The sequence below is a fragment of the Pelodiscus sinensis genome, chromosome 6, assembly GCF_049634645.1.
Source record: "Pelodiscus sinensis isolate JC-2024 chromosome 6, ASM4963464v1, whole genome shotgun sequence".
In the NCBI taxonomy this organism is placed as follows: domain Eukaryota; kingdom Metazoa; phylum Chordata; order Testudines; family Trionychidae; genus Pelodiscus; species Pelodiscus sinensis.
This window is the reverse complement of record NC_134716.1, coordinates 66,525,533-66,544,816: the sequence shown is the minus strand read 5'-3', so window position 1 is coordinate 66,544,816 and position 19,284 is coordinate 66,525,533. Positions and strand designations below refer to the sequence as shown.

The 19,284-nt window shown below is 39.3% G+C and overlaps 1 long non-coding RNA gene across 1 annotated transcript; it reads right to left on the bottom strand.

Moving 5' to 3' along the window:
- Positions 1-305: 305 nt before the first annotated feature.
- LOC112544660 (uncharacterized) lies at positions 306-15,548 on the bottom strand. Its single transcript, XR_003088007.2, has 4 exons — positions 15,346-15,548; positions 15,086-15,148; positions 14,922-15,001; positions 306-1,874 (listed from the first exon to the last, which is right to left on the bottom strand). It is a non-coding gene; the product is annotated as an uncharacterized LOC112544660 (long non-coding RNA).
- Positions 15,549-19,284: the final 3,736 nt, after the last annotated feature.

Sequence of the window (19,284 nt, the reverse complement as noted above, 5' to 3'; positions counted from 1 at the left end):
AGGAAGACTTGACATGAAGTGCACAGGAGGGTTTGCTTCTATTATACAAATCATATTTCTGCTATTATGACATTGGAATGTGGTTAATATTTAGGTAATAATACCTCAATAACAACTTTGCTTACAGTTTTAAAATGCATTAATTTAATTACATTGCAGTCCAAAAAACTAGTCTCCAAACATTCTTCTAACCCTTCATGGTTTCCACTCTGAATACTAAAACAATTTCAAAATTAAATCTCATCAATCATCCAAATAGATTAGATAATTACAAATGTATAGTAATATATGGGTCAATCCTCTACCTGTATTCTGGCAACCCTTCATCAAACTCAGAGGGAGAAACACAAGTTGCAAGCGGGAAGAGTTTGGAGATGGCAAAAGAAATCAGTCTGTGTGCACATGGCTGGAATACTAGCTGCTCTCTCTAAATAGTTTTCTGAATAAGAGCCTGTTTAGCTTTAGAAACCTGGAGTCTTCTTGTGTAGCACACATTATATGAATCACATATATGCTCTGCAAAAGGGTCTGTAAAAATTCCTGACTGCCAGATTCTGCTCATTCTGGGTACTACCTGAGCATACATTGTCATAAAGTGCACTGCCAGTTGTGAGTATGGCTCCAACACTCCCTCTGCACCCATGGAACTAACATGGAGGTGGGAGAATATATTTATCACATTGCTTCTGCATCCTGGGGCATACCCAGCACAGACCAAGGTTTCATACTTATGACAGAACTCTGTGTAATGAGCATAAATACCACTCTGAATCCATAAGAATTTCAGCCAACAAATAATTTAGAGACTTTTGTAATGATATAACTAGGTAATTAGTGAATACTGAGCTGGAGCATATTCAGAAAGTTTAGGCAGCCCATGTCTTCATATTTAGCATGGTGATGTCTGTCCCTGGAGTTTACATTCCTCAAAGAGGAAACCTGTTCAATATCAAGGTACCTTTAAAAATTAGCTGACAGAGTATAATTTATTTTTAAAAGGGGGCCTAGCAGCAAATCTAAACAGAACAGTAATCATGCTGAGCACAGTAGGATTGTATTTACTGTAAGTAAGTACATACTTATTAAAAACAGTTAAATTATAGCATGGAGATAGCATGAAGTGCCCATTTAAACAGTTAGAATGGCAAATGTTTGGGTAATATAGAAGCATTGCCTAAGTCAGGCCTTGTCCTTCTTAAGTTTTTCTTGCATACATACTATTTATATCACCTTGCATTTTTATATTTCCATTAAGTAAATGGTAATAAGTTGCAATTCATAGCCTTTCATTGTTTAGTTAACGAAACATTATTAAGGAGTGAAGTATTTAGAGCTAGAATGCCTCTCAATACCTACATATATTAAGACACTGCTTTCATTTAGAGATTGTTTAATAATTATAAAAAATTAGGAAGAAAAATATAATTTTTGCAAGATCATATTATTTGTTGTTCCTCAGCATTCAGACAGCTACTAAATATTTGTGAAAATGGCTGAATCCCAAAAGCTTCATGAGTGTTAGTAGAAATGATTATTCGCTTGATAATCCACATCTGATGTGTGTTATTCATTTTGTTATTTTCCTTGAAAAGTTTCAGCCATCCAATCAGGGAGCAGAAATTATACCAAGTGATTTAGTCATAAGTCACATACCTCTAATAACTATTAGCAGATATAAAATAGCTGAAGTCAAAATTTTGTGGACGATCTCTAACTTAAAATTTAGGCACAAAGAAATATTCAGTGACTTAGATAGACATCTGTCAGGGATGGTGTAGACAGAGCTTGATCCTGCCTTGAGGGCGGGGGGCTGGACTCGATGATCTCTCGAGGTCCCTTCCAGTCCTATGATTCTATGATTCTATGACTTCTTACTAATAATGAAATATGTGAAGAAATCAGAATTAGTTTGTGAAGAGAAAAAGGATTAAGTATAAATCAAGTATTATTCACGGTTACTTCCTAGCTCAGCATTACTCATATGTTTTCAGAAAAAATATTTCAAGTTTGAATTTAAATGCCCCAAAGAACAAGTTAAACCACCATGTAAAGAGCTGCTGATGAGACAAAAGAATAAAGACTCATTGATCTTAAGTATTCTATTACTGCTGTAACCAAGGAAACCATACAATACAAAGGAAAGAAGACTCACTTTACATTGGTCATGCATCAATGACTTCTGACAAGAGAATAAAATACATTTTTTGAACTATGCTGTATTGATTAAGAAATATTTTCTCACAGAAATGACAATTCCGCTCTCTAAATTAGTTATTCAAAGCTAAGAGTTCCTAAATATATAATCTACCTGAAATTTATATGATGCCTTTGGACATCCAGAAGAAATATATACTATATTTGTGAGAATCACATCATCTGCTAGATTAAGGTTACATTTAATTCATCTGAATATAATTAAGCAGAGTACTTCAAAACCTTCATTTTAGATTGGGTGTTACTTTTCCTCTAGAAATCATTATCACAAATTATCTCAACTGGTAATAAGTGGAGAAACTGAGAGATGTGTGAATACTGAGCCACCTGTTGATTCAGAGTATATATGAAAAAATAATATTACTCACTTTCACAGAATTTTCAGGGAGAAAATGGAAATCAGATATGGATAATTTAATGAAAAATATTTTCTAAAAATGTGTTGTGCAGTATTTTATCAGACTGTCTAATAATGATGTGAAATGATTCTATCACTGGCTGATATTCACTTCAGACAAGGGTGGGAGTTTTCCCAACTAAATAGCTTGACTTACATTTGCAAACATTTTTGCAAAAGAGAAGAAATTCTGAAGTACTTAGATTTCTAGAAAGGCTTTGACAAGATCCCTTACCAAAAGCTCTTAAGTAAAGATAAGAGATGGGATAAGAGGGAAGGTTCTCTCATGGACTGCCTACCGGTTAAAAGATAGAAAACAAAGGGTAGGAACAAATGGTCTGTTTTCAGAATGGAAAGAGGTACCTAGTGGTGTCTCTTAAGGTTTTTTCCTTGGACCAATTCTATTCAATATATTCAGAAATGGTCTGGAGAAAGGGGTAATCACTGAGGTGGCAAAATTTGCCGATGATGCCCAATTGCTCAAGATAGTGAAGTCTACAACAGACTTCAAAAGGATCTCACAAAACTTGGTGAGTAAGCAATATGGCAGATGAAATTCAATGTTGATAAATGCAAAATAATGCATATTGGAAAACAGAGTCCCAACTGTGCAAATAAAATGATGGGATCTAAATTAGAGAGAAACCTTTCATAGTGGATAGTACTATGAAAACATCCATACAATGGGCAGTGTCAGTCAAACAAGTAAACAGTATGTTGGGAATCATTAAAAAAGTGATGCATAATAAGACAGAAAATATATTTCCTCTATATAAATCCATGGTACGCCAGCATCTTGAAACTGTGTGCAGATGTGATCATCTCATTTGAAAAAAGATACATTGGATATGGAAAAGATTTGGAAAAGGGCAACAAAATTATAAGGGGTATAGAACGGCTTCAATATGAAATGAAATTAATAAAATAGATTTTTAAGCTTGGAGAAGAGATGATTAACGGGGGATATGATAGGGATCTATAAAATCATGACTGGTGAGGAGAAAGTAAATAAGGAGAAGTTGTTTATTCTTTCCCCTAACACAAGAACTAGGAGTCACCAAATGAAATTAATAGGCAACAGGCTTAAAGCAAAGAAAATGAAGTTTTTCTTCACAGAATGCACAGGCAGCCTGTGGAACTCCCTGCAAGATGATGTTGTGAAGGCCAGAACTTTAACAGGGCTGAAAAAAGAACTAGATAAATTCAGGAGGAGAAGTTTATGAATGGCTATTAGCCAGAATGGGGAGACCAGAATGGGGACTCTAGCCTCTGTTTGTCAGGGCTGGGAATGGGTGACAGGGGATGTATCACTTGATGATTTACCTAGTTCTGTTCATTCCCTCTGAAGCACCTGGTATTGTCCAGTATATGAAGACAAGATACTGGGCTTGATGTACCATTGATCTGCCTAGTATGGCCAGAGTTGGTTTTGGTATTCAATTAACTGAGCTGACTCCATATGGACATATTGACTCACTTGTTCACAAAGGGTGGCAGTTCTCTAAGGGCTGCTCTCTGTTGTAGCTGTGTGTAGGAGGGCCCCCAAATACCTTATTGACTTTTAGAGGGATAGTGGGCTTACTGGGAAGCCCCAAAATCACAGGAGAGCAATCTATCCATCAAAGAAACTAACACAGTGAGGCACAGGCTATCCAATAAGTTTCTGGACTGCATTGGAGACAACTTTCTGTTTCAGAAGGTTGAAAAAGCTACCAGAGGAGAAGCTGTTCTGGATTTGGTTTTAACAAATAGGGAGGAACTAGTTGAGAACTTGAAAGTGGAAGACAGTAGAGGGGACAGTGATCACGAAATAATAGAGTTCATGATCTTAAGGAAAGGTAGAAGGGAGACCAGCACAATTGAGGTAATGGATTTCAGGAAGGCAGATTTTGATAAGCTCAGAGAACTTGTAGGTAAGGTCCCATGGGAAGCAAGACTGAAGGGAAAAAACAACTGAGGAGAGTTGGAAGTATTTCAAAGGGACATTGTTAAGGGCCCAAAAGCAAACAATTCCGCTGTGTAGGAAAGATAGAAAATATGGCAAAAGACCAGCTTGGCTTAACAAGGAGATCTTGCACGATCTCAAAATAAAAAAGGAGTCATATAAAAAATGGAAACTAGGACAACTAACAAAGGATGAATATAGGCAAGCAACATGGGAATGCAGGGGCAAGATTAGAAAGGCAAAGGCACAAAATGAGATCAAACTAGCTACAGGCATAAAGGGAAACAAGAAGACCTTTTATAAATACATTAAAAGCAAGAGGAAGACCAAGGACAGGGTAGGCCCACTGCTTAGTGAGGAGGGAGAAGCAGTAACAGGGAACTTGGAAATGGTGGAGATGCTCAATGACTTCTTTGTTTCGGTCTTCACCGAGAAGTCTGGAGGTGTGCCTAACGTAGTGAATACAAGCAGAGAGAGGGTAAGTTTAGAAGATAGGATACACAAAGAAAAAGTTAAAAATCACTTAGGAAAGTTAGATGTCAGCAAGTCACCAGGTCCTGATGAAATGCATCCCAGGATACTCAAGATGCTGATAGAGGAGGTATCTGAGCCTTTAGCTATGATCTTTGAAAAATCATGGCAGACAGGGGAGATTCCAGAAGCCTGGAAAAGGGCAAATATTGTGCCCATCTATAAAAAGGGGAATAAGAACAACCCAGGAAACTATAGACCGGTCAGTTTAACGTCTGTCCCAGGGAAGATAATGGAGCAGGTAATTAAGGAAATCATATGCAAACACTTGGAAGGTAATAAAGTGATAGGGAATAGCCAGCATGGGTTTGTGAAGAACAAGTCATGCCAAACTAATCTGATAGCTTTCTTTGATAGGATAACGAGCCTTGTGGATAAGGGAGAAGCGGTGGATGTCATATACCTAGACTTTAGTAAGGCATTTGATACGGTCTCGCATGATATTCTTATTGATAAACTAGGCAAATATAACTTAGATAGGGCCACGATAAGGTGGGTGCATAATTGGCTGGATAACCGTAGTCAGAGAGTTGTTGTTAACGGTTCTAAATCCTGCTGGAAAGGGATAACAAGTGGAGTTCCTCAAGGATCTGTTTTGGGACCCGTACTGTTCAATATCTTCATCAATGATGTAGATATTGGGATAGAGAGTACGCTTATTAAGTTTGCAGATGATACCAAACTGGGTGGGGTTGCAACTTCTTTGGAGGATAGGGACATAATTCAAAATGACCTTAGCAAGTTAGAGAAATGGTCAGAGGTAAACAGGATGAGGTTTAATAAAGAGAAATGCAAAGTGCTCCAATTAGGAAGGGACAATCAGTTCCATACATACAAGATGGGAAGCGACTGTCTAGGAAGGAGCATGGCAGAAAGGGATCTAGGGGTCATAGTGGACCACGAGTTGAATATGAGTCAACAGTTGCAAAAAAAGCAAATATGATTCTAGGTTGTATCAACAGGTGTGTTGTAAGCAAAACTCGTGAAGTCATTCTGCCGCTCTACTCTGCACTAGTTAGGCCTCAGCTGGAGTACTGTGTCCAGTTCTGGGCGCCACATTTCAAGAAAGATGTGGAGAAATTGGAAAGGGTACAGAGAAGAGCGACAAGAATGATTAAAGGTCTAGAGAACATGACCTATGAAGCCAGGCTTCATGAACTGGGCTTGTTTAGTTTGGAAAAAAGAAGATTAAGGGGGGACATGATAGCGGTTTTCAAATATCTAAAAGGGTGTCACAAGGAGGAAGGAGAAAATTTGTTCCTCTTGGTTTCTGAGGACAGGACAAGGAGTAATGGGCTTAAAGTGCAGCAGGGGAGGTTTAGATTGGACATTAGGAAAAAATTCCTAACTGTCAGGGTGGTCAAATATTGGAATAAATTGCCAAGGGAGGTGGTGGAATCTCCCTCTCTGGAGATATTTAAGAACAGGTTAGCTAGACATCTGACAGGGATGGTGTAGGTGGAGCTTGGTCCTGCCTTGAGGGCGGGGGGCTGGACTCGATGACCTCTTGAGGTCCCTTCCAGTCCTATTATTCTATGAAAGATGCTAAAGGGAGCATAGTAGGCCACTGGCCCTTCCCTACAAGAAGAGAACATCAAGTAAGATTGGCCAGGCAATTACGATACATTAAGATTAAGATTGGTGGATAAATTGGTAGTTGAGTGGCTCCCCTGGGGCCCCAGTCACATCATGACACCTGCCTTTCACATACTACTTAGGGTCAGCTGTGCATGTTTAAGTCAGAGATGGTCTTGGTCTCTTTCTCTCCCTGTTCACTTTGGGGTGTTTACTACCCCTGCTTCTGGATTCATGGCATCCTTGTGCACTGGTATCTCAAAGCCACGGCTGTGTTCTCAAGTAATATCTCTCCCACTTATGCTGGGCAGAACACTGCCTATAGTGTGAGTACACTGGTGGGATCCTAACAGGAAACCTGATGACTTATCTGCTGATATACCCTAAAAAAGTTGTTGTGCTGCCAGTCACTAGATTAATTAGTTTAAAAACATCTGTTCAAAATTGAAGTTTGAGGTAACACGTCACTTCTGCTGGTGAATGCAGGATCCAGTACAAGTTCCCTTTTTATTTCTGATGAAAGGACCAGAGTGCATACATCCAGGACTCTTCATTCTCCATCTGATTTGATGTACACTTAGGTGGGCAAAGCATATGTGTTTGTATGTGATAAATTATAAAGGTATGTGTGACTTTGTATGTTCCTCTAGCTATTCCTTTATTCGTGCCACAAACCAATATTACCAATGACTGCTAAGGTACTACTGCTGTTTAATATTTCAAATATGTAAAATTTCAAAATAATGAAATTTGACATTAGAATGGAATTTCCAAACTCCTCTCTATCTCTATCTCTGTCTATCTATTTGAATACTGAGAGTCCTAGTAGTTTAATAACCGAATGCTATCCATATCCTAAGTATAAATCATTCTGTTAGATCAGGTATCAAATAGCATATATGATAGTGGTCATCTAGAAGTGTTATTGTTCCACAGTGGAGCTAAATAGCCCATGGGGAATGGAATTGGAGTGAATTTCACGGAGAACTATAAAGAAATCCCACATCTCTATGAAGCATAACATTTTTGATGACCATTACTGGCCTTAAGTTGACAATATTGTCTATGTTTACTTTTGCAAAGAGATATAATGGGTGGAATACAGAGGTGAATTGCAAAGAAATATCTAAGCAGGAAAAAATGCTTTTTTTGCTTGCATAATCCATTATTTGTGGACCAGCAAATGGTAACGAGTGAGAGGGAATGGATCACTTGATGATTAGCTGTTCTGTTGTTTCCCTTTGGGGCACCTGGCACTGGCCACTGTCAGAAGACAGGATACTGGGCTAGATGGACCCTGGTCTGAGCCATAATAGCCATTTTTGTGTTAATTTGGGTCATTTTTATTATTCAATACTTAAGCTAGAAGAGCAGACTATACTTGACAAGCTATGACTTCTATGTACCTTATATTTTCATGCATATATATTTTACATTATAAGCAGACTACTGACATTATTTAAGGTGTCAAAGAATAACATTGCATTACTAGGGACTTTTATCATTTAACTTGGATGAGAAGACAAATATATAATTTAGTACAGAAATGGCAAACTTGAATGCTTTAAAAATATTTACAATTCAATACAAAAAGCTACATTAACACATCGGACTGTTTGAGAACTTGAATGCACGTCAGTCAGAAGATCCAATGTAACAGCTCTATAATAACCACAGCTACTAATCATGTAGAATTTAAATCCATGCCTAAAACCATAGAGTGTCCACCACTGTATTCTCATTGGCCAGTTTAATGGTAGAGACATGCATCAATTCCAAATAATACATACAAGGGAACTCCATTAAACACTCACAAAAATATCTCTATAGTTATTATGACTAAAGAGCAACATTACCAGAGAGTACAAAGTTACCAGATGGGATAAGAAGTGGACAGGAAGATAAGAGAGGAAGGAGCAAGAGGCTGAAGGTAAAACTGACAGTTTAATCTGCTTCCTCTCCTAAAGTGCAACCCGACCTTTTAGCAGAGTTTTGTAGCCCTTTCAGCCACTTTCAGCTGGCTTCCTAATGTGAAAACCATGCTGTGAGCTTGTTTGATATTCCAAATTATATTTAATAAAAGAAAGTGAATTGAAAGCAGCTCTTATGCCATAAACCTCTACTGAAAGGGCAGCTAAGTTTCTCAGAGTTATGGAGGGAAATCAAGGTTATAAATATTTTCTAAAAAGGTGAGAAAGCTTTAGGGAAAACAAAAACATAACCATAAATATAATAAACGTAGTAGAGAAAATGTGTATAAAACTTTGAACTGTCTCTAAGTCTCTTAGTAAGAGTTACTTTTCACTGTAGAGGGATAGATTGCACAACCTTTTCTAAACTGCCCTTTAAAAAGTTGTTTTAAAATATAAATTAATAAGTCATGCTCTAATAGACATCACAGGGTATACTTTAGTCAGCTATTAGTATATACTGGGAGTTCATTGTTATTGAAACGCGAGTGCCTTCAAATTCCCAAGAATTGCCCCAATAGTTAAATAATGCACATACTGGAGTTGCTCTATTATATGCACGTTGTATATTTTGTTTTGTGGCATACTCCCTCACCCATGAAGCCATTTCATAGTTGCTGAAGTGTGGACCCAGTTTCTGAAATATGACCAAATTCTCTGTCCTTTGCTAACTAAAGAAGTCTTCATCCCATATTTGTCTGTTGCCAATTAATGGAGGCTTCTTCAGATCATTGACTCCTCTATAAACTAAGGAATTAATGGCTCCTCTCATTTCTCCATGGTCCGTCCATTCTCTATTCCTTTCTGCCTAGTACCACCCATCAAGATCTGAAGTTGTCCCTACGGTGATGGCTATGCTGCCGAAATGACCATTTGCTGTTTTTAGTGACACATTCCCATCCCCAGACTGCCTCAACTGCTGCTGAAATCAGCTTAGTTAGTAAAGGAGTTAGGATAAGGTTATTTTCAACACCAATATAGAAATTGTAACAGATCTAGTAGGTCTTGGTATCTATGTGGAAAACAGTTTTGTTCCATTTACACGATCAGTTAAATAATTTTAAACCACAGTTTATAGAAAGCCAGTAAGGACTGGTTGCCAACATGAACCAAGTCATTTTCATAATGTAGACAGGCGAAAAGATACTTTATTTCTTTCTCTGTGTATGTGTGTGCATGAGAGAAAGTGAGTGAATGCCAGTGTTTGAAAATGGATTAGCTGTTACTGCTGACAAGGTAAAATAGTTTCTTTCAGAGGGGACACAATTAGCAATGAGTTGTTTTTCTTGTAAATATTAGTGGTTTAGGAGTCTCTGTTCTGATAATGTTCTTTAATGGCTATAAGGTAAAACAACAGTGAACTGAGGATTTAAAAGATTAAAAGTCTTTCACTTCTTGCACCAAAGCAGAGTGGCCTCCATCCAGAATGGAGAATAAGGGAGCACTACGTCCCTCATGAGTGGATAGAGCTGAATCCACCCTGCCCTGCTTGCTGGAAGTACTGGGGTGATATGGGGCAGGAAGTATAAAGAGATGGTCATGCAGCTCCGTTTGGGTAGGGGTGAAGCAAGCAGAGGCAACAGACACCTCTGCTCTACCGCAGTGCCCAGGAGCAGAATCTATGCTTTGCCACACCCTACTCCTGGAGTAGACAGACACAGACAGAGAGTTGCCGAGATTATCATCAGCCTCTAAGCAGAGGAGCCCAAGGTACCAAACCCCAGGGGAGGTAGGAAGTAGCCAAGGGGCAGCTGACATCTGGGCAGCTACAGGGCCAATCACTTCTAGATTGTAGGTGGATTTTGCAATGGGAAAGGCTGAATCTCTCAACCTAAGGCCAGGAGACCTGTGACATTTGAATAGCCCTGCTAGCACCCTAGACTACCTGCTGGGTGCTCAAACTCTCTGGAGCCCTATAGAGAGTGTGAGTCTGAAACTTGAGAGTGTGTATATTTGCTGTCCTCCTGAGCCCATAAGCCCATAAGTTCTCTGCTGGGACACTTAGGCTGCTGACTGCTACTAGTCCAGTCCTGCCCATAGGGTAGGGCTCTAAACTGTTCATAGCTGTCAGCCCTATTGTAGAGCCACAAGCTGGAGACTCCACAGGGTGCTGCCCTTCCCAGGGGCAGGGACAAGGGCCTCTTCTGTGTTTGCATCTGTCAGAGCGGCCCAGAGCTCTAGACTGCTTATGGCTCAGTCCCATGGGTGCGACCCAAGGCCGAAGACTAAACCCCAAAGCAAGGAGGCAAAGCAGCCTCCCGTCCCCACCTTGGAGAGCAAGAGAGCACTACAGTTCACCTTCTGCTTAGATTGTTAAAGTCCACAGAAAGGTGTAATAAATAATTTTCTGAATGTGACTTTCAGATTGTAAGATTGATAATAAAGTAGGATGTGAGCCTGAGATTTTATTTCCAAGAGGCCTATTGCTTTCATATTTCACAGTGCCAATGTCCTTATGTGTCTGATTAGGATGGCCATTTCTGCTGATCAGAGGTAAGTGAGGTATATAACGTGATCCCCTCAGGGAATATATGACAAGTACACAGAAGTGACAGCCACAAATGAGATGATTGAGTTCAAATATTAAAACAGAAGAAGCTATTTTATAGTTCTGGTTCCATCTACATGCATGGGCAAAGTTGAGTGTGGGGCTTTGGGAGGATGATGGATGTTATAAGATTGCACCACAGCATCTTCTCTTAGGATCAGAAAGAAGAGATCACAAACTAGATCATGCCCTTGAAATGAAAGCCAATGGAATTTTTAATCTCTCAGATTGGATTTTAACATCATACATTTTATTTTTTTATTTTAGAATGATATCTGATCTTTTAGCTCCTTTTTATAAGCAGTCCTATCTTCTGAGTCTGAGGCACAGGATGGAAATTAAAGCTATTGTGGTAGGAACACTCTCAAGATGAACTGCACAATAAAAATCCTGCTCACTGTCATTAACATTTGTACATAACCTTTATGGCATATATTAATTTTATGTGTTACAAAATATATTAACAGCTTGTTTATGGAAGACTTCATAAATAGGAAAAAGGCGAATCTCTGAGGGTATGTCTGCACTATCCTCCTAGTTCGAACTAGTAGGGTAATGTAGGCATACCGCACTCGTGGAATGAGGAGTAACGGTAGTTCGAACTAGGAAGCCTAGTTCGAACTACCTAGTTCGTGCCGCGTGTAGCCGCATGGCACAGGGTTCGAACGAGCGGGGATTTAAAAATGGCGGAGCCCTGCTTATGCAAATGAAGCCTGGGAAATTCAAATCCCGGGCTTCATTTGTAAGTGCGGTATGCCTACATTACCCCGCTAGTTCGAACTAGCGGGGTAGTGCAGACATACCCTAATATTGCACCATCAGTCTTTAACAAAACCTGAGACCTATATAGACATGTAATCACAAGAATAACAATAAAACTTAAACCCTCTCTTTCCATTAAACATTTTATTATTTTATCATTTGACACTTGTAACACTCTAACAAATCTCTTAGGGTATGTCTACACTACAAAGTTAATTTGAACTAACAGCCATTAGTTCGAATTAACTTTAATAGGCGCTACACATGCAAACCGCTAGTTTGAACTTAATTCGAACTAGTGGAGCAATTAATTCGAACTAGGTAAACCTCATTCTACAAGGACTAATGCCTAGTTTGAATTAAGTAGTTCGAATTAAGGGCTGTGTAGCCACTTAATTCGAACTAGTGGGAGGCTAGCCCTCCCCAGCTTGCCCTGGTGGCCACTCTGGGTACAACCAGGGAAACTCTTCTGCCCCGCTTCCGGCCCCGGAGCCCTTAAAGGGGCATAGTCTGGCTACAGTGCCCATGCCAGGTGCAAGCCTGCCAGCACCCAGCCAGCAGACCCAGCACCTGGCATGGCATGAGCCAGCCACCTGCTGCCACCCAGCCCTCCCCCTCTTCCCAGGACCAGGCTGGCGGCTCCCAGGAGCCTGCCCGGGGCCACAAGAGGCAGGCACCCGCCTGGTCTAGTGCGGAGATCGTGGACCTTATCCAGATTTGGGGGGAGGCCTCCAACATCCACAATCTCCGCACTAGGCACAGGAAAGTGTCTGTCTAGCGCAGGATAGCTGCCAGCCTGGCCACCAAAGGCTACATGTGAACCCAGGAGCAGGTTTGCACGAAAATCAAATTGGTCCAGAGAGACCCCCGACCATGAGCCCTGAGCTTAGAACATAAGAACGTCCATACTAGGTTAGACTAAAGGTCCATCTAGCCCAGTAGCCTGTCTGCCGACAGCGGCCAACACCAGGTACCCCGGAAGGGATGGACCAAAGACAATGACCAAGTGATTTGTCTCGTGCCATCCATCTCCAGCTTTCCACAGAGGCCAGGGACACCATTCCTACCACCTGGCTCTCCATGGACCCAACTTCCATGATTTTATCTAGCTTCTCTTTAAACTCTTTTATAGTTCTAGCCTTCACAGCCTCCTGTGGCAAGGAGTTCCACAGGTTGACTATTTGCTTTGTGAAGAAGAACTTTCTTTTATTAGTTTGAAGCCTGCTACCCATTCATTTCATCTAGAGTCCTCTAGTCCTTCTATTATGGGCACTAATGAAGAACTTTTCTTTATTCACCCTCTCCACACCACTCATGATTTTATTGACCTCTATCATATCCCCCCTCAGTCTCCTCTTTTCTAAGCTGAAAAGTCCCAGTCTCTTTAGCCTCTCTTCATATGGGACCTGTTCCAAACCCCTAATCATTTTAGTTGCCCTTTTCTGAACCCTTTCCAAGGCCAAAACATCTTTTTTGAGGTGAGGAGACCACATCTGTGCACAGTACTGAAGATATGGCGTACCATAGTTTTATACTTCCCCTCCTCCTTCTTCCCGTGGCTTTCCCCTTGCAGCTCCCTCCTTCCAGGTTTCCCCCTCCCCTCTCCCACCCTCTCTCTTCCCCTCTCCCACCTCCTTTTCCCAGACTCCCCAGAGATTCATCCCCTCCCACTCCCAGTTTTGTTAAATAAAGAGAGTTTCTATTTTTGACCACCCGTGTCCTTTATTTTTTACATCAGGAAGGAGGGCTAGGGAGGCGTAAGTGGAAGGAGGTGAGGAAGGAATGCGGCAAAAGCCCCCGACCCCCGATGGGGAAGACTGGGGTGGCTCTGCGGGCTCCTCGGGGTGGAAGCTCTCCTGCAGCTCCCCGATTGACCCCCCCTCCGGATGGCAGCGTGCGGCAAGTGCAGCCGGGCTGATGGCCGAGTGCTGTGATGTGCCGAGTGTGGGCATGCAGGGCACTCCAAGTCAGGACTGCTTAGCTGTCCCTCATTGAGGTAGACAAGCAAGTGGGGAACCCTGAGAACTGTCTGTCTGGGGTAGGGTTCGGGTCACTTTAGGAACAGCCCTCAGCTAGCTCCACACTCTGGGTGTGTCTAGACTACTGAGTTTTGTCGACAAAAGTGGACTTTTGTCGACAAAACTATACCAGCGTCTACACTACCGCTGAGTTCTGTCAACATAATGTCGACAGAACTCAGCAGTTTTGTCGACGCTGGTATACCTCATTTTATGAGGCATAACACCTTCTATCGACAGAGTTCTGTCGACAGAAGGTGTTATTGCCTGTAAGGTTGCGTCTAGACTACAGGGTTCTGTCGACAAAGCAGCTTGCTTTGTCGACAGAACTCAATGTGTCTGGACGCTCTATGTCGACAGAAGTTTTGTCGACAGTATCTGTCGACAAAACTTCTGTCGACAAAACCCGGTAGTCTAGACGTACCCTCTAAGTCCTGGTTCCGGCCAGCCTTAACTTGGGTTCAGGGTTCACTCAATGTGGACATGCTAGTTCGAATTAGCAAAACACTAATTCGAATTAGTTTTTAGGTCTGGATGCACTAATTCGAATTAGCTTAGTTCGAATTAACTAATTTGAATTAAGTTAGTTCGAATTAGTGCTGTAGTGTAGCCATACCCTTAGATATAGTTTATTATGGAGCTCATTGAAATATATGAGTAAAAGTGTTATATTTGTAAGAAAAGAAAAGTTTTCTTCCACATCCTGAGACATGAACAATTCTACTGTAAACTGTTGGTGTTTTTCATGTGAAATGTTTGAATTAAACAACATTGCTATTTTAGATGTAAGATGGCATACAGAATTACTGTTACATCTCTCATTATCCCCACTACATTTTCAATGGGAGGATTCTGATATCCTTCCTGATCCTACTCCTAGACTCATTCATTTCAATGGGACTGCTCCGATAGTACTGTATTATCTATAAAACTATTATCTCAGAACTGTACTCAATCTCACCTGCTTCTCACTTTAATTGAGGGGTTCCAAATGACCTCTGGAATTGGTCTCACTGCCACTGCAAAAGAATGAGGGTCTTTCTGAAACGCAAATAATGAGTGAAAACAGCTTAATAAACTCTTGATCTTAGAACTCGAACACATATATGACATATAATCACTTACTTGGTTATCATGGGCTGATTATTTCTCCTACTTTTCTTTAAGAGCTTTCTGCCTCTCCTACACCTGCATAAAAAGCAATTCAAGCTGTTGGTCAATTCAAATCCTTCAAATTCCAGTATTCAATCATATCAAATTCTATAAAAGCTATTAAATAAGAGATAGAGATTTGGGAAAGGAATTATGAAGTGACCCAACACTCAACACAAACTCATATGAAATCCAAACATTCACAATAATTCAAATTCATTAACAGCACCAACCTCATTCATATCATATGTCTTTACATAGGGCTAAGAGGGTATCAGAGAAACTATTTTTATATTTTCCTTCCCTTTTAAAACTGTCATTTCATCTGCTGTAATTCAAAACAGACATCAAAGAATGGGAGTCCTTAGGATGATATGCAGCGTTAAATCGTGCCATAATAAACTGAGTAATAGTAATTTAAGAGGAGATGAAGCTGGTCTTTAAAGAAAAATCAGAATGTAAAGAAACATCATTTTAGGAGTCAGAGGTTTGCCCTCTGGAGAAACATGTTCTTTTTTTCTCTTTTCCATCAGCAGTTGTTTTTTTCTTCTGTATAATAAATAATAAAGAGAGCACAGTAGACATTAGTTTGCCAGCCTTCAACAGGTGTTATGGCACAAACGCCTAGCAGTTGTTCTTTTTTTGGTGTGGGACACAGCTGCTAATATTCGCTTCCTTTTTCCCACCATCCTCCACTATTTAAACCCCCCAAGAATAAGTCCCTTAGTCCCAGCCACCTGCTCTTTGAGTTTCAGGGTTAGCATTTTACAGCTGTCTCTTTCTACCAGTCTCTAGCCAAACAAACTCATGGGAACCAATATGGGAAAGGAAGTGAAGAAAGTACCAATTAAATGAAAACAACAACAAAAAAATTATGAAAAGTAAGTTTTATATTAAGAGAATTTTGAGAATAAAAAACCATTGTGTCTTCACAATATGCACACATGTAGCATCCTGGAACTGAGTGAGTCAGTGGGGTGCTGAACATACTTATTTTGTACAGTGAGGCACTGTAATCAGCTCAGACCAACTGTATGAATAGAAAATAATTACTAGAGATGGGATTGATTCTTTTTTTAGCTGCCCCAAAGTGCAACCTGTTTCAGGGGTAGAGCAAAGAGCTGTGGCGTGTGAATCTTGATAGTTTTTCCATCACAAAGTTATTCATAGAAATCAGATGTCTTGGCTCTTGTCAATTTCAGCAAAGGCAAAAGTAATAAAATGTGAGTATTGTGATCAATGCATATAGCTCTAAGGAGGAGAAACTGTCAAAGAGTATATGGAGCACTGATTATTAAAAAGTATCAGAAAAGATAAACTCTGAGTTGTACTGTTCTTCTCAAGATGGAAGGAATATCAGGTTTTCTAGATCATTGCTCTAGCAAGTTGAATAACAATTGTGACAGCCTCTAACTTTAACAGTAAACTTAATTAGTTATATAGCAATGTAATGTAATCATACTCTATAGTAATAATGTATTTTCTTCTTATACTGCATATAATAGTCCTCCACTTGAGAATTAAACAATTAAAAACTGCTAGTTGGTATCCCATACTAATTGTAGTTTTTCCTAAATATGCAAGAATGCAGGAGAAAATGTGGATAAACATATTTATTATATTTTTATTACTTCATAAATATAAAGCTAATGGAAAATAAATTGTAGCTATGTACAGAATTTCTATGCAAAATGTAAAATTATTTTTCACTTACAGCTCCCTGCAGAAATGCTGTTTTCTGTTTTTTTAATTTTGTTGGGTTTTTTCCCTGCTATTCTACTTTTAACCTGTCTAATTAGAAAGAGAAAGAGAGTGTAGTTTATCTTGCCTGGAAAATTTTCTACAATGCACACTTGAGTTCAAACAAGATCATTTAGATCCCAGTTTTTATCCCCTTGAAATCAATGCCTGACCTCCCATTGTCTGTAATGGGAGAAGGATATATATATATTTATATATATTTGGTAAACATATTCCAAATGACTGTGTTAGATAAACAGATTAGATTACTTTTTGTTTACATTTTTACATCAAAAAAACTCCATCCCTGAATGCCTCTCATGTGAAAGAATATGCATGACCATTTTTATTCAAATGCCTGTGAATAAAATAAACAGCAACTTGACTAACTCCCATAATTACAAGAGCAACAGGTGAATATTCATCCAGGCTGCCAAAACCAAAGAAAAACCTCTCTCTCTCTCTTATTTACTTATCCTTTTTGTTCTATAGTTTTCATCCAAATATTGGATACTGTACTTTCTCCCTCTTGTTCATTTTATGAATACTTAACCATGTGAAATATTTGTTCATTTCAAGAGGAATTCCCTTTGGTTTCAAAAAGAATGAAAAAAACAATTTCAGAGCGTAACAGGGGAGAGTTAGAACCTCTGTACTTGCTCAATCAATTTTATCACAGCAAAAAGCATTTTAACGATTCCTTTGTCTACATAATCACTTGCAACACAGCAGAAAAATTCCATTCCTATTAAAGTAAACTTAGAAGAGCTGGACAATCAGCTTGAAGTCACACTTAAAAATGTTTTAAATGCTTTTAAAAATGTAAATTAAGCTTTAATCACCATAGCAATGAAGTTCAATATTCTCAATGGGTAAATCAATTTCAAGTGTTATACTGACTGTTGGTCTGAACTTTTAAAGCACTACTCTGTAGGTTTCCCCAGAGTTGTAGTGCCTGGTGTGAAGCCCATTAGATTCAGTGAAATGGTCATACCAGCTGAAAATATAGCTGTTAGCCCGAAGGGTGTATTGACATACAAGGCACATCAAATGTTATACACACCTACATTATTAATTGTTAAGTGCCATGGGAGTGCACAATGCCACTGAGAATGTACCAAGTACTTTCCCTACTCAAAGGAAATTATAGGAAGAAATAGAGTTAAAGAGCGCAGCATTTCTGAATGAAGAAGGAGATGAAGAGAGTTTCACCTTACAAACATAAGGGCTGCATGGAAAAAAGTTTGGAGAACAGGATGAGAGAAGAAAACAAAAGAGGCATTAAGCCAGGTAGCTTGGAAAAGGGGCTGTCATCTTAAAGAATTATAGGAGAAGATGAGAACTGAAATGGGAAGAAGCAGAGTTGTTATGGGCCTTGAAAGTGAGACCAAGGACCTAAAATTGTAATGCAAACAGGCTAATGGAAACCAGAGAATGGATTTAAAGGAGGGATTAATTCAGTCAGTGGCAGAAGAAGAATAAAACTTTGACAGCAGCATTTTTGGATGAGTTGAAAAAGAGCAAGCGGGGAAGCAGAGTATTGAAACAAGCATAGGATATGGCATACATGTGGGAATAATTTTGGTAAGATAAGACAGAGACCTTGAGTTATACTGCAACTAATCATCGATCTTAGATTCTGACTAGTGTAGTCCAACAGGCATTTCCTATATTACAATTAGAACTACTATTGTCAGGGAGCATTCATTACATGAAGTTCTTGATTCTGGTCTCACAACAGAATCAGGTCCTACTGTATGTACACATACTACCACAGTACAAATTATTAAGATGAAATCATACTTCTGGGATTTCCGCTGCTGAAAGAAACATGTATATATGGATACTCGCTGATATTGAAGAAATCCATAATACCAGTAATGTCCTTTCTCAATAAGTTCCCAACCTGTCTGTATCAGAAATATGTTTACCTGAATATTCCAATAGCCAGCTCAGAAGTGAAATTAGAAATGTACGGGGGTGCATAGCAGGAACAGATGGAGAAAAGAAGTTCTAAAATGGCTTCAGATGCCCTATATATGGTGCCATGATAGTGTAGTGTTGAACTATGTGTCAAATGGGTTTTGGGTCAGCAATATAAATCTACCCACCAACATGAAAATCAGGTAGCCTCAGAGAATTGGGCTTTTTTTTGCTAGATAAATAGATATAGATAACAGTTGCAAGGTTAATTTGAATACATTTTCAATTTCTGGAAATGAATAGAGTGATCTTTTATGCTTTAAAATGAATAGTAATTAATAACTTTAGAAACAAAATTGAATGTAAAACCTCTATGGCTTTCAGATGATGTGCCAAAATTGACATTTACTTTTGTTCTGGGACTCCTAAAACTAAATAACATTCAGAATGATTGGCATCCTATCATTATTTTGTAAATACTTGTATAAATGGTTCTTTTAAAAGTGCTA